This window comes from Oryx dammah, unplaced genomic scaffold (assembly GCF_014754425.2).
Source record: "Oryx dammah isolate SB20612 unplaced genomic scaffold, SCBI_Odam_1.1 HiC_scaffold_18, whole genome shotgun sequence".
Taxonomy (NCBI): Eukaryota; Metazoa; Chordata; class Mammalia; order Artiodactyla; family Bovidae; genus Oryx; species Oryx dammah.
This window is the reverse complement of record NW_024070202.1, coordinates 67,800,383-67,817,039: the sequence shown is the minus strand read 5'-3', so window position 1 is coordinate 67,817,039 and position 16,657 is coordinate 67,800,383. Positions and strand designations below refer to the sequence as shown.

The window sequence follows — 16,657 nt, the reverse complement described above, 5'->3', positions numbered from 1 at the left end:
TTTAATCACAAACATTCAGACATTATAGAAGTACAAAAGTCATGGTAAGAGACCCAGCGTGAACCTACCACACAACTTAACCAGTTATCAGCCCATAACTGGTCACATTTCATTGGTGTATCTACCCATTTCCAGCCACTCCCAAGGTTATTAGAAGCAATATCCTATGTATCATAGCACTTTACCCATAAGTATTTGGAATATAAGTATGAAAGATAAGTTCATTAAAGTTTTTAAAGAGAAGTAACCATGATACCAGGCTTTCCAGGTGATGCTAATGATAAAAAAAAAAAAAAACCTGCCTGCCAATGCAGGAGATGTGGGTTTAATCCCCGGGTCAAGAAGATCCCTAGAGGAGGGCATGCCAACCCACTCCAGTATTCTTGCCTGGAGAATCCCATGGACAGAGGAGCCTGGCGAGGTATAGTACAGGGGGTCACAAAGAGTCAGACACAACTGAAGCAACCTGGCACAGAACAGCACACAACCATGATACCATACTTTCACCTAAAAATTTACCCATAGTTTAGTGTTTTTAACCATCTTTCAGACGTCCTTATTTGTTCCATAGGATTTTTGCCCTTTATTTTTTATTAATTAATTCACTTTATATTTCTCATATAGAATTGCAACAGTGGTGGCCACAGATGGAGCCTGAGTTCTCTGCAGGGAAACTCTGGTGTGAATCTATAGGAGATGGTCATTGGATTCCTGACAGGGAAGCTTGGTGATCACAGTCTCTTTTCAGAGGTCAGCTGTAAGTCTTAGAGATGGAATCATAGTGGTCAAGATTGGCAGTGCAGCCCCCAGCCGAGGTGTGGCAGTCATCCATACTGGCCATCAGTAGTGACTTCTTGAGTGCAGAGGCCAAGATGACCCCAGTGTCTCTGGGGTGGAAAAAGACACTTACCATGGAGGTGGGCGTCTTGCAGGGACAATGTGGTACTTGCCTGTCTTGTTCTTCCAGGAGCATTGCCACACTTGGACAGTGGAGAGCTTGAGCAGGATGATAACCCCTAGGATGACCATGATGACTTCTTTTGAGCACTAACACTCAGACTGACATGCCCATTGTAGTCCAGATGGCAACAGATACCTTGAACTTGGCCCAATGGCTAGCATAGGTCTGCTTTGGTGGATATTATCTTCAACACCTCATCCTTGAGGAGGATGAGGAGAAAGTTGGTGATTTCAGATTCTGCGATGGGCATCCCCAGGAGAAAGTTGGTGATTTCAGATTCTGCAATGGGCATGGAGAAGAGAGAAATCTCATCCAGGAATTTGGTCTTCCTGTCCTTGACCAGGAGCCCAGCTTGGCCTTGATTTCTCCACCTCAGTGATGTGGTCTGGGCTGCTGCTTCCTACTCCATGGCCCCAGTCTGTTCCATTTGGTGTTTTCCCAGATAACAAGTGTACTTTATTTTAATTGGGACTGAAATACTCTCTATACATTAAAATTGATTGACATGTCTTTCATGATGCTATTACAACACATCCTGCTCCCTTCCCCTCCTTTTTTTTTTTTTGCCTTGAAATTTGTTTGCTAAAGAGTTTGTAGAGTTTTTCAGACTGTGAATATTGTTGATTCCATTCCCATGCTATCAGTTTAACAAGTTCCTTTGTTTCTTATATTTCCCATAAATTGGCGATTTAGACTTTCTTGGCTTGATTTAGCATCAAGTTCATTTTTTTGGAAAGAGTACTTCATAGACAATGTGGAGTACTTCTGTCGGGAGGCACCAAATTCTTTAGGAATCTGACACTCTTTGACAGTCCTTGCCTAGATCCATTACTTTGGAAATTGCAAAATAGTGAAGTACAGTTCTATCATCTCTGCTTCATTTTGTAGCTGGAATACGTCTGTAAGGAGGACTTACCTTCAACTATGTGACTACCTTGAAGCCCAGTTCAAAACTTCCTTTAGCTCTTTCCACCATCTTTCCTTGCTGCCATTATGGTGCACGTGAATGTCCTGGCTGATGCTCTCAAGTGTATCCACAATGCTGAAAAGAGAGGCAAATGCCAGTTGCTTATAAAGCCATGCTCCAAAGTCATCATCACGTTTCTAACTATGATAATGAAGCATGGTTGCACTGGTGAATTTGATATCATTGATCATCACATGGCTGGGAAAATCGTGAACCTCACTGGCAGCTAAATAAATGTGGAGTGATCACCTCCAGATTTGATGTGCAATCCAAAGATCCAGAAAAATGGCAGAATAGCCTGCTCTCATCCCTTCAGCTTGGTTGCATTGTACTGACAACCTCAGCTGGCATCAGGGCCCATGAAGAAGGGAAAATCCTCGGATTCTTTTCTAGGAATGTAATATGTACAAATAAAATGTTTCAGAGGATAGAGGCAAAACAACAGTAACAAGAAAAACTTCCTGGAGACTATGGCTCATTTGTTTTAGGGACAGAGAAATTGCTTTTATCCAGTAAGTAAAATTGTCCTTTTATCCAGTAAGTATCCAGAAACAACACTTCATCCATAAAAGGAGATAGCATGTAGCAGGAAAAAACAAGCCAGGGGCTCAGGGGTCATGGCTCTATCTCTGAGATCTGTATTGATGTTGGACAAACTGTGTCATTTCTTAGAGCTGGAGGTTCCAAGCCCCTACCTACACTTCAACCAGAGAAGCAGTTTTTCCCTAATTTCATTTGAACAAATCAGACCATGACTTTTAAAATAATTTTATCAATATTTTATTGAAATATAGTTGATTTATAATGTCATGTTAATTTCTACTGTACAGCAAAATGATTCCGAATGTGTATGCTTTCTTTTTCATATTCTTTTCCAGTGTGGTTTATCACAGGATATTAAATATAGTTCCTTGTGCTATATAAGAGGACTTTATCCATTCTATACATAATAATTAACATCTATTGACCCCAAACTCCCAGTTCATCCCTCCCCTACCCCCACTTTCCCTTGGCAACCACAAGTTTGTTCTCTATGTCTGTGAGTCTGTTTCTGTTTCATAGATAAGTTCATTTGTGAGGCCATGGCTTTCTATCACTAAGGTCTCTTTCAGTGAAGATATTTTATGATTTTCATTTAGGATAAGACAAAGCCTATAAGTCCACATCAGGATATTTAGGACCCAAGGACCAAGAAGAACTGTGTTATTTCTAAGAATGTGTTATTTCATTCATTCATCCATTAATGCAGTAGTTCATTTATATTTTTAGTCTTTAAACAAGGTTTATGCTATCTAAGTCTCTTTAACATCTAAAGCTTGAAAGTGGGTATTGTGAGCAGTAACCTTTAGGGGATTTCCTGGGGGTACTATCCTTGAAGCCTCAGTCTGAGGATCAGAGAGTTGAGGAAAGGATGCTGGGATTCTTGAAAGTCTTTATTGATATCATCCATAAGAATGAGTCCATGTAATTGACAGATGAGTTTGGAATTTTCCTTATGGAAAGACTCCATGGAGGAGCCAGTGTACGGGGTATTTGACAATATTCCTAAGAGGGAAAGCAATTTAGAAGGACATCTGAAGAACTCTCACTAATTGTTTACGTGGTCACATTAATCTCAAATCATAGAGAAAAAATTTGATCAGTGATCCTACTTCCAAACTCCTCATCCAACTGTCCTTCAGTTCTTTGTGAAGAGAAGTCTCATCCACACAGCTAATGAGTGAATATAGATTACAAGCATTAAGTCTGGTTTTAGCACAGTCCCAGGTTCCAGGTAGGAAATATAGACTCTGCTTTCTCATTAGTGCCCCTGAAATTTTGCTCTGGGTATGTGTATTCAAAGTGGTTCAGGTTGACGGGGACTTCCCTGAAGGTTCGGTGGTAGAGACTCCACACGTCCACCGCAGGGGACACCAGTATGATCTCTGTTTGGGAACTAGGATCCCTCATGCTGTGCATTGCAGCCAAAAAAAGAAAAGAAAAAAACAGAAACTCTTTTCTCAATAAAGTGAAGAAAATACTTAAAATAAACAGAGAAACCAAAGTGGCTCATGTCAAGGGGGTGAGTAGAAGGAGGAAAGCGGAAAACACAATCCCAGAATCCATCACTGGAATCACACTGGCTTGTGACAGAGGCAGCATAAAAATAAACTCAACAGTTCTCACCTCTGAAACTAGGCGCAATGCGGGCTTCCCTTCCTCACAGTTTCACTCAGTACTTAATCACAGAAGGTGCTGCTGCTTCTCTGGCACTTAATAATTTAATAGTGGGAGCAGTTCCTGGCAGGAGATGTTATGAAACAAGCTGAAGAGTAAGAGGGGGCAAAAAAAGAGCAGTGCTTCATTTAACAAATTCAGAGCCTTTCTTAGAGGCCATGAAGTTCTCAGTTCAGGTTAATTATCACCAACAAATATTTATTTATTCCCTTGATGAATATTTATCAAGGGGCTCCTTTGAGCAGCAGGCAGTGTTGGTGTCACCCTGACATGGAGATGACAAGAAGCAGTCCCTTATAAGCAAAAGACAGAGACAGTCTGCACAAATCATTATAAAACGAGGTAGGCTTTGATAGCTCTGAATGAAACTGAAAGTTTTATGAGGACATGGTAGGAAGAGATTAGTTCTAGGTGGAGATTGAGAGGCAGCCTAGTAAAGGAGATGGCATTGAGACCAAACATGGACAACTGGGGAGAATTCTAGCAGGAGAAGGCAGCAGGGAGGAGGCAGGAGGCGTTGAGGACGGAGCATCCACAGTGAGCCAGGGTAAGGCATGGGGAACAGCTTCCCCACTTGGCATCCGTGAATTCCTAAAGATGTTTGAGCTTGGAATCCTTGCGTATGGTGCTGGTTGAGACCATGATGCTATATCAAAAGGAGATATGCTTTGTGTTTTCCTCATTTGTGTCAACTGCACTCCTACTGATCTTGTCAGAAATCACATTCATCTCAGATTCTGAAACAAACAAACAAACAAACAAACTCATTTCATTCTATTTTTTACCCTGCATCAACACATCTGCTTCTCTGTCAGATGCAGCTCTGATTTTAGGACTGGCGTTGCCCTAGGCTCCCCTGAGTAGCCACCCACATGGTGAGCAGTTGTCCTACTTTTCAGGGTTCCAGGCATCCTGTGCCTTTGCCCAGGTAATCCTGCAGGGCCAGTAGGGCTCTGGGATTCTAGATCTCTACACTGGTACAGCCACTCACAGAGAGGGCAGGCCTCCCACCCTAGGCTCCCCTGAGATGTGGCGACTCACCAGATTGTAGGTAAACACTGCCCCACCCCACTGGCTAAACACTAACAATTTGATTCCTGCTTCACAAACTACCAATGGGGTTAGGCTAGGGATCACAATGTCAATCACTTTCTTTTCCAATTACAGAAGAAAGGGGAAATTATTTGCAAAAGGAATGCAGGTATAATTCAGACATTGTAACTTTCTCTTCAAGACAACAGCAGCCACTCTCTAGATGCACAGAACATTTTATGATTTATCAGGAACTTTCAAAGACAGGATCCAATTTGATTCTTGTTACAGGATTTATCATTATTCCCACCTTATATATAAAGAAATCGAGAGGCCCATTCATTAATACAATAAAAATCATGGCTCTCATCTGGGCACATCTCCATGTTTTGTCCGAAGCACTTTACATTCAACTCGTCAAAGCCCCTGAATTCTGTAAGGTAGATGGTTGTTGTCCTCATTTTGCTGCTGAAGGAAACACGCACAGAGGAGTTCTATAGTTTGCTCAAAGGCCCACAGCTAATTTCTGGAGAAGACTTGCCCAGCGTGGCTCCAAGGGAGCACTAGGTGGCCCATAGCCTGGGTCTGAAAGACAGTGCTTATCCAGATCTACCACTCACCCAGCCAAGAGAATTCCTGAATATCGTGTGTCCCCATGGCAAACGTTTCTGCTAGACAAACGCCTTCAAACACCTTCTCTATCCTTGTTGTTGTTCAGCAGCTCAGTTGTGTCTGACTCTTTGTGACCCCATGGACTGCAGCACACCAGGCTATCCTGTCCTTCACCATCTCCCAGAGTTTGCTCAAACTCATATCAAGTAAGTTGGTGATGCCATCCAACCATCTCATCCCCTGTCCTCTCCTCCTCCTGCCTTCAATCTTCCCCAGCGTCAGGGTCTTTTCCAGTGAGTTGACTGTGTATCACGTGGCCAAAGTACTTTGACTTGGGTAGACTTTGTCTGTTTGTTTGGCTGTGCTGGGTCTTCATTGCTGTGCGGAAGCTTCTTTAGTTGCAGCGTGCAGGCTTCTCATTACGGTGGCTTCACTTGGTGCAGAGCACAGTGTCTAGAGTGTGGGCTTCAGTAGTTGCAGCACGTGGGCTCAGTAACGGTGGCTCCTGGACTCTAGAGCACAGGCTCAGTAGTTGTGGCTCATGGGCTTAGTTGCTCCTCAGCGTGTGGCGTCTTCCTGGATCAGGGGTCACACCCTGCATTGGTAGGTGGATTCTTTACCATTGAGCCACCAGGGAAGGCCCTAACTTGGGTAAATTTTGAGATAACTCTAGAAGATAAAATTGTTTGGTGCCTGCTTATTTCCCCCTGTCATTTGACATTGAGATAGACACCATCATTTCCAGTCAGAAAACCACACATCTAAGCCCTTCCCTGTTTCTCCAGGATGACAACGAAGCATTCTCTGGGAATGAGAGGATGTTTCCATGTTTTGTGCAGAGCAGAGGCTCATGGGGAAACAACAGTGGACACAGCACTAGAAAACCTGGATTGTGGTCATGGGCTAAAGGTGTGACCGTGGACTAGTTGTTGCACCTCTCTGAGCCTCAACTGTATCAAGTAGTGACTCTTCTGCCTGTATCATGTTAAAAAAAAAAAAAAAGAAGATTATAAGGATTAGTATGAAATTTGTAGCATACCATACGAATGTGGTGAGCTACTATTGTCCTTTCCAGTTTATAGCCATAATTTGTTGTGTTATTTTTTTCCCCTCAAAGCTTATTCTTGTACTTCAATGCAAGAAAATTTTTTAAAAAGAGATTCCAAAACAGTTTGTAAGTTTCTGCACAATTTAGGCATTATTATAATGAAATTAGCTTGATTTATTAAAGATTCTCAAAACAATAACTTTTAGGCTGGTACAATAATTCACCCATTATGGTTTGAGCCAAGGATATATTTAATCTGTATAGAGGAGAGAAACAACTTTTGTGATTTCTCATATATTCTTCTAGTAAATTCCAAATGAGTCAGACTTTTAAGATTTGAAAAGATTTCACCTTTGAAAAGATTTGCTTTTGAGTTAAATAAATCTTGATGAATGGAAACAATATTGCATGCTAGTGAAGAGTATGTGGGCTTCAGGGAGAAATAGAACTTATCACTAGTCAGAAGAGTCGGGCTTGAGTTCTGGCTCCACCACTTACTGTTCCGAGACCTTAGGCAGATTTTTGAGCTGCACTTGGTCTCTTTTCCTCACCTGAAAAATGGGTACATAATGATAATTAATTATATAGGTGTTTATGAGGATTAAATAAAATAATGTATGTGAGCATTTAGCATGGTAAATGCTCAAAAATTGTTAGCTTTTTCTAAAAAAAATTGCAGACTACAGAATTCCCTTCTTTCAGCCTGAATACACCATATTTTCTTTATTCATTTGTCTGTCATGGACATTTGGGTTGTTTACACATCATAGCTACTGTGAATAATGCTTCTATGATTATGAGTGTGCTAGTATCTCTTTGAGATCTGAGATCTTTATTCTCATTCTTTTGAATAAATACCCAGCAGTGGAATTCAAGGATCATATGGTAGATAGATGTATAAATGTTCCTGACCCAAGGATCGAACTGCATGTCTTATGTCATCTGCATCGGTAGGTGGGTTCTTTACCACTGGTGTCACCTGGGAAGCCCCAAATGTGTGTGTGTTTGTGTGTGTGTGTGTGTTTGAAACTTCTGTACATTTTTAGGACTTCCCTGTAGCTCAAATGGTAAAGAATCTGCCTGCAATGCAGGAGACCCAGGTTCAGTCCCTGAGTTGGGAAAATCCTCTGGAGAAAGGAATGGCAGTCCACTCCAGTACTCTTGCCTGGAGAATCCCATGGACAGAGGAGCCTGGTGGGCTACAGTCCATGGGGTCGCAAAGAGCTGGACATGACTGAGCACCCAACTGCTACTACTACTCTGTACTGTTTTCTATTGAGCTTCACCATTCTGTATCCCCACCAATAATATACAGGTGTTTCAACTTCTCTGCAGCCTCGCCAGCACTGCTGCTGCTGCTGCTAAGTTGCTTCAGTCATGTCCAACTCTGTGTGACCCCATAGAGGGCAGCCCACCAGGCCTCCCCGTCCCTGGGATTCTCCAGGCAAGAACACTGGAGCAGGTTGCCATTTCCTCCTCCAATGCATGAAAGTGAAGTCGCTCAGTCATGTCCGACTCTTAGAGACTCCATGGACTGCAGCCTACCAGGCTCCTCCATCCATGGGATTTTCCAGGCAAGAGTACTGGAGTGGGGTGCCATCGCCTTCTCTGTCGCCAGCACTAGTCTTTGGTTTTTCTTTGATACTAGCCATCATGACTGGTGTGTCGTGTTAATCCCATTGTGGTTCTGATTTTCATTTCTCTGACAATTAGTGGTATTGAGCATTTTTTTCATATACATGCTTGCCATAAAGTTATGTTAAGTGAAATAAGCCAGTCACAGAAAGACAAATACAACATGATTCTCTTAATATGAAGTGCCTCAAATAGTTGAGTTTATAGAATTAGAGTGGAGTGATGGTTGCCAGGAGCTCAGAGGAAAAGGAAATAGGGAGTTAGTTACTAGTCAACCAGCATGCAGTATCTATCAGTCAAGAAAGACGAATAAGCTCTAGAGACCTGCTGTACAACATTATACCGATAGTCAACAATAATGTATAAAGTGTAATAATAATATGTAATAAAGTGTAAAAATGTAATAATATACTTAAAAGTTTGTTAAGAGGTTATATCTTGTGTTAAATGTTCTCACAACAAGAAGGTATTTTTTTTAAAATTCTAAAGTAAAAATGGTCCGAAAAGTTGGGAAGGTCTGACATTGTTTCTAAATTTATGAAAAAATATGTTCCAATATGGTGATTCAGATTATCCTCACAGAACTGGTCAGTTCTTAAGGTTGATATGATATAAGCCTAATAATGCCTTTTTGAATTAGATATAGTACTGGCTCATGACCTTTTGATAATGCTAAAATAAGAAATTCATCAATAAGAAGTAATTGGATAGGAGGAAGAAAAGGCATTGACATGATAAATTATTTTGTATAGATCGATCAATAACAGAACCCTGGTACCTTCCTAGGTAAGCACCCAAACAGTCTTCTGACATCATTTCTAGAATAAGATGGTCTCACTAAACCCCAGATTTGGTTCTCCAGGAAGCTTCTATCTTAAACTAAATCCTACTCAATAGAAAATAGATTTTGATTTAATATCCTTGAACTGATGAGTTTGCTTGGATTATTGTATGATTTGAACAATAAATAAAAGTTATCTCCATCATACATATAGTTGGAACTGAATCAGTAAAAGCCTTAAAATTAATAGCTCAGTGGAGTAGTAAATGCCAAGTCTCTGATTTATACTCTGTTATTGAAGTAGCAGAAATAGAAGGGAACTTCTCTTTAGAAATGCCCAAAATCCCGATTCCTGAACCATTTATGCTAATATTGTTGAGGTCTTTGTTTTGGAGCCATCTGATGAGAAAAGCTACCTTGGAAGGAATTTCTTTAATTTCTTCAATGACTAAGTTCATTTGGAAGAAGTAGTTTCATTTATACCAAGTGTATTAGTGAACAGCATTACAAAAGAATTCTACTATTAAAGGGAGCATTTTAAAGCCCACTTTCCCTATGAAGTCACATCCATCAAGATCATGTCTTGGTATCTCTAGATTTTCACACAGGCCTGGTACCTAATAAAAATCATGATTGTCTCCAGAAGGAATCATCTTTAGATGATGAAGGTGTTCACAGGGTAAAAGTTTCTAACTACAATTTATATTTCATCTTATGGGGATACCAAGAACCACATGGTCTTCCCTGGTGGCTCAGATAGCAAAGAATCTACCTGCAATGCAGGAGACAAGGGTTCCATCCCTGGCCTGGGAAGATCCCCTGAAGAAGGTAATAGCAACCCCCTCCAGTATTCTTGCCTAGAAAATCCCATGGATGGAGGAGCCTGGTGGGCTACAGTCCATGGGGTCAGAAAGAGTCAGATATAACTGAGTGACTAAAAAACAAACACAAACAAACCATACATCTAGAAAATGCCTATACCATTCGCTTTTCCATGCCTGGCTCCAGGCTCCTCCCTTGTGACCCCCTTGTTGGCATCCAGAGCCATCATGGTGAAGAGGAAGGAGGCCACAGATTAACCTGCATTTAAGAATATGCCTGTCCAGTCAGCCACTTTTGAGACAAGAGATATCTGTAAAAGATTGCCTGTCCTCTGCCATAGAAATGCTGTTAACCAAAGAGAGAATCAAATAAAAAAAGAGAATGAAATGAAAATCTGTGATCCAGTTGCTTTTGAAGATGAAGGAATGCTTGCTGGCATTAACATTTTACAAAACCAATGAGAAGTCCCTAGAATTAATTTTATCTAAAATCTAGTCCCAAATTTGGAATTGAATGCTAATCAAAAAAGTTATATTAAATCTCTATTTCCAAAATAATTTCAGAATGACGTGGACATTTCCACATGCCTAATATGGCAGCATCTCCCAAGGGCCCTCAGAGCTGAGTGGCCTTGGAATTGTGTAGTGAGACTAGAGCAACCCCTAGAGATGTCCAGACTAGGATTAGTCAGAATCTAATCCAGTCTTGGCTGGCCCTGGAGATTCAGAGGGGTCACAGGGAATCCTGCGTCTCTGGTAGAATAATGTTTGCCTTGTCAGGCAGTGTGTAAAAAACTATTGGCATGCAGGGTTACAGATAAATGCCAAGAGCCAGAAAGTTTGGGTTATGATGGTTATGAACAAAGGAAAGTATTTACAATATCCCTTTTGCCCCAAAATAGATTCTAAACACTCTACAAGCACAATGGAATGCATCCATTCATTTCTAAATGGGTCGTCTCCTACCCCCATGTTTAGGTCATAGCTATTTCTAGACTTTCATGTGACAAGACCTTCACAGATCAAATTCAGTAGTGTCACCTTCTGAACCAAGTAGCTGCATATACTGTGGTTTTCCCTTGTTTATTTTGCCTTGTTTTGTTTTACACAGCCTGTATCACTAGTGTCCCAATCAAGGTCAGCAGATTGAATTCAACCCCATTCATTTAAACGAGTGATAGATTCATGCCAGCACCATGATCTCACCACCCTGAGTAGCAGAATGTGGCCATGCAGTGTGCTGAAGTCAATCTTCCAGACGCAAGTGTTCAGTGTGACCCTGAAACCACACCTGAAAGACAGGATGGTGTCGTCATACCAGCATGCATTCTGACTTCAGCTTCATTTATTAAGGCCAACATGTATCCGGAGGTGAAAGAAAAACTTGAAATGGTTGATGTATTGTTATAATTGAGGAAGTGCCAGTAATTCAGATAAACGATATCAATGGAGAAGATTCATCCAAATACCAGCGTGGAATTTCCTGATATTTGCTGCCAATTTGCTATCAAGTAGATGGTTAGGAAGTCTCAGGTGGATGCTAATCGCACAAGGGCCAAAAAGAATCTTATTACCAGGGTAGAGGTCAGCGATGAACATTGTGATATGACGTCATATGCCTTGCAACGCAGCTCTATGCAGTGTGCCAGGTTGGAGATCCGTGTGCAGGCAATGCTGAATGTTCCCTGTGAGTGAAACTCCGGGGAGGAGAGAGTGGCAAGTTCCCCTTGTCGCTCTGATGTCGCTGTGGTGAACTCTGATACACATAAACAGATTCTCTCTCTCACACACACAGCCTTCCTCTCTCCAATTATATGTCCCCTTAAAGATGTTCATTATACCAGTCACAGTGGAAGGAAAAGAAAACTCTTGCCCACTTGTAGCCATCAGACCTGCCCGCTAGTGCAGCTGTTTACAAGACTATGAAGAGGTACTCTAGCAATGAAGGGGCCCCCAAAGAGGAAGGAGACTGTACCATCTTATAACAACTACGGCTGAAGAGAGCAGATTGTAACTGGCATTTCTTAAAATTGTATTATGTCTGCTGAGTGTTTCATATACATTTTCTTAGTTAATTATGAATGATATCAATGTCTTAAGGTAGGGACTGTATTTCCATTTTACAGATGAAAAAACTGAGATTCAGAGATGTTTAATGACACTTATGGTCATACAAATCCACTCTAAACCACTGTGCAATACAAGCCAAAATAGGAGTGTATAGAATGGCAACTTGTTGTTCTGTACCAAATGCAGTCTGTACTTATATATGTATGAATATGAATGGCTTATCATATGTTAGGCCTGAGCATGCCCAAGATCCCATAGATGGACACTTGCACACTCTTACACTGGTGGTCCTGTTACCAAATGTTTTGACCTTGTGGTAGCCTCTGGTCATATTCTAATATTTTTAGCTAAAGTTATAATAAAGAAATCTTTCTACTTCAAAATAGCCTTGCAGATCAAACTCTGGACAATCTGAAATGTCACTTCCCTGTTTGGCGAGGGTTAAATGGTTGTCTCAGGCCAGTGTTTAGTTCACATTCTATAAATGGCTCTTACTCCTTGATCTGAGTCACTGTATGTATTACAGCAAAGTCACTTACAGATCAATTTATTTTTAGCATCTTAAAGAAACAGATTCAACAGGGAGTGTTTGTCAGACCACAGGGTAACTCGAAGGAAAACTTATCTTGGTGAGGAACTTTCTTTCTTCTTGATGCCTCTGCCTACAGCTCTCTGCTTGTGCTAGGCCTTTGCATATTGTATTAAAATGTTTTGAATTATTTAAATAGTAGACTGGTAGGACTTTATGCCAATATCTTACACAGTAGAGAAGTTTTGTGATGTGCAAGTGGCAGAGCCTTTTGCATTTTAAGGAAAAGAATGTTGGGAGATAAAGAGTACAGTTACCTACCTTTCAACTTTGTAATAGAAATTTTCTCTAAGATGAAAACCCAGGAATATGACTAAGCACAATGATGGTAATGATAATGGTGATGATGCCGGTGATGGTGATGAGGGTAGTGAGTGAGGATGTTGATAAGCACCACCACCTTTAGGAGAGATTCTAGATCCATCCGTTAAATAAATATGGCATGCTGCCCTCTACAGGTATGCAGTCTAAACCATATAGTGTTAAAATCACACAATTGGGTAAAGCAATCTCAATTACACAGACCAATGAATACATGCAAGTTGAATATTAAAGCCAGTTAAATAAGTAAAACCTTTATACTCTACAGGTCTAATTTGTATAAATTCTGAAGCCAAAGAAGAAGCAAGGATTTAGTAATTCATTTATTTTACATTTCTCTTCTGAGTTTTTGAATGTGTATATATGAGGCCAATGGCAGAAGCAGGAAGGACCAACTGGGAGTTCATGGACACTTGAAAAAGTGTCTGCTATCATAATTTTCTGCTGACAGTTGAAAAAGCTAATTGTCCTCTGGTTTGGTTAAGACATGTTATTTATGGATAAGGTATTTAATGGTAGTTAATGAACAATTAATGAATAACAGTAAGTCTAGAAACATTACATTTGTTTGTATTTCAAAAAGTTTGGCTTTTATATCACATTCAACCAACTTTTAGAAACTAACAGGCTTTGGGGAAAAAAAAAAGAGGGTCTGCCTGGCTCCATCTCTACCCTTCTACTTCTGCCGCACCCCTGTCAATACTCTTGTTATTTTAGTATCTGAATTGAACATTTTCATCAGTTTACCCTTTACTCTTCCTTGCTGGGGATATGAACCAACAGAGGAAAAACTGCTAGGCAAAGAATCTTTAGAACTGATTTCTTATACTCACCTTCCACCCTTGAGTTTAGTTTAAGTTTGTTCATTCTGACCACTGAGCTGTTCTTAATGTTATTTATTTCCTCTAAAAGGAAGGGCTGTCTCAATGGGGCTGAGAACCCATGAGTCTGGACTTTTTGGGATTTTGCCATGCCGGCCAATGAGTGCAAAGAGCAGTGGTGAGGAGCATCAGCTTTAGAGCAATCCTGGGCTCGTGTCTAGCTTCCTTCACTCACCTGCTGGGTGATTGTGGGGCCAGTTATAGAATGTCTCTGAGCCTCAATTTCCCATCAGCAAATGAGTACAATAATATCTACCTCAAAGGAGTTGGGGAGGATTTTAAAATACACTACAGGATGAAGCATTTTGTAAGCATCATCTTTTTTCATTCCCATGACCACCTTGTAAGGAAGAGGCTACTATCACCCCAACTTACAGAATGAGGAAATACAGCTTAAGGAGGTTATGAATGAGGTTAAATAAATGAATCCAAGTTACAGGTCTGGTAGCTGTGGAGCTGGATTCAAGCCCAGGTCGAGACCATGTTTTTGAACTCTGGGTCATTCTGTCAGATATCTGTATCCATTTTCCCCACACATGTTACTAGGATGCTAAAAAGAGTGAGTTTCACTTCACTCTTGAAGTCAGTCCTCTCCCCCATCATTCTGATTTCTTGCCAGGCTCTGGTCTCTCCAGCAGCAAGCAGTACAGATGAGAAGAGTCAGTCTCTGCCACCTACAGTCTCAGTCCTTGGTAGACATGGAAGAAGCTACTAAAAAATTCACTCTACCCTGTGCCTCTCAGAGTTGACTTATATAGTCAAAAAGAAGGGGATCCTTGTTAGTGGCTAGCGGTAAAACCGCAAAGCGCAGTCAGCCAAAACCTTATCCAGATGCAAGTGTGTGGTCACTGGCCATGCATTTCTGTTTGCTGAATTCCATACAACCCAGGCAACTGCCTTGCCTCGCTGAAGATCCACTGGGGAAAAAAGTTATGTGCGCTAGTATGAAAAAACATGCAAGCAGAGTGCTCCATTGTTGTCAGGAATGTTTGGTATAGCCGTGTTTATTTCATGGCCTCCATCCATGGTAAAGGTGCCATCAGTTCTCGTGGGGGAAAACCCAACCCAGAGCTTCCTTACTGGTTGCTCATTTTGTTAAAATGATGTCGCTTTGTAGAGGACCATCTATTACAATCAAAACAATTTTGTGAATGATTAAAGTACATGCATTTTAGTGAAATAACTACTACTAGAGTCTTTTGGACTGTTGTTAGACTGAAAATGCGTATAAATTGTCCATAAGTACCATATGCTCCTTTTCTTCACCTAATTTCTCACATCCTCTGAGGACATTTTACGACACTGATATTCTAACAGATCATTGTCTTTCTTCATTATGGAACACTCACTTTATTAGTTCATCCTTTGTGGGTGCATTTTTGTATATTTAAAATTTGTATTAGCCATTTTATGATAGTACAAAGTCACTATTTTCTGTATATTCTTATCATGGATTACTAGAATAAGTGATCTTTGATGTATATGAAAAATGACACTCAGTTCTATCTTTATTTTTTTATTTTTTTTTTCAGTTCTATCTTTAAATATTACTTTCTTTCAAAGGCTCCAGTGGCTTTACCATTTTTGAGTTGAATGATTTTTAATACAAAGTACTTGGGATTGTTGAAGTATGGAAGAATTTCAATCTAAAATTAAAATCTTCTGGTGGTCTCCTCGGTACGAGCACTAGCTAATACTGATTGATGACTTACTATACACCAGGCTTTGTTTCAAGCTTATCTGTATTCATCAACTCTCATAACCATCCTATGACGTGCCCATTTTAAAAACAGGAAAATTGAGGCATGAGAAATTAAGAAACTTGCCCTTGGTGACACAGCTGCTAAGTGCTGTTTCTGGGATTCAAACCCAAGGGGTTCGGGCCCTTACTCTGCTCCTTTTGTGCGACTTCGCCTATGGGGTGATCCAATCCGTTTTATTACTTTTAAAGAACATTTACTTACTCTCTTAAATGAATACAAATGGATTGTTATCTTTAGCCAGAGAGAGAAGGAAGAGCTTATTTATGCAGGGATCTAAACAATAAGCAAGAATTTGTTCTTTCTCATGCTGTATTGAAAGGCCTGGTAAAGGAGGTCGACTATGTGTTACTCCCCCTGGTGTTCAGAAAGGGTGCCTATGGGGGCCCTTCATCAGAAAACAACACTGGAAATGCTTCATTTTCTTTTTGTTCTTGAGCTTGAGAAAAGAAAAGCAGCTAGAATGTGCTACAGGAGTTTCTTTTCTGATCTGTTTTTGCTCTCAAGGCTTGCAATAAGGTAGAAACAGTTCAGTATCTAATTGCAACCCTTGACAGCCAAAGTTATTAAAATTTCTAATTTCCTAAAATTTCTCCTGCCCTCTACCCCTATCCATTCTGCCACACCCCTGGCCTTCTGCCAGGGAGTCTGGTTTTCCATAATTAGCATGGTGATTCTGATAATCTTTCCCTGTCTTCAGCCATGGCTGCTGGGCACTTTCTTCCCCAGATCTCCATAACAGTTTTCCCTGTTATCTGTTTGGAGTTTCTGATAATCAATATTCCAAGGAGAAAAAGGTAAGATCTCCTTGAATTGTCACATCAACTTGAGCTTCAGTTTTAGATGAAATAGCACCTGGTTCCTTAAAGTGTGGCTCACCGCTGGCTACCTGTGATTCTCACTTAGGGAGCTTTAAAAAAATACCAGTACATGGACTCCACCCCCAGAATGTTTGAATCATT

General features: G+C 40.6%; 1 protein-coding gene and 1 pseudogene across 2 annotated transcripts in view; one reads left to right on the top strand and one right to left on the bottom strand.

Moving 5' to 3' along the window:
* The window catches only part of CREB5 (cAMP responsive element binding protein 5), a 442,462-nt gene that overhangs the window by 231,666 nt on the left and 194,139 nt on the right, over positions 1-16,657 (top strand). The gene's annotated exons all lie outside the window — the stretch shown is intronic.
* Positions 598-1,937, bottom strand: LOC120878239 (annotated as a pseudogene).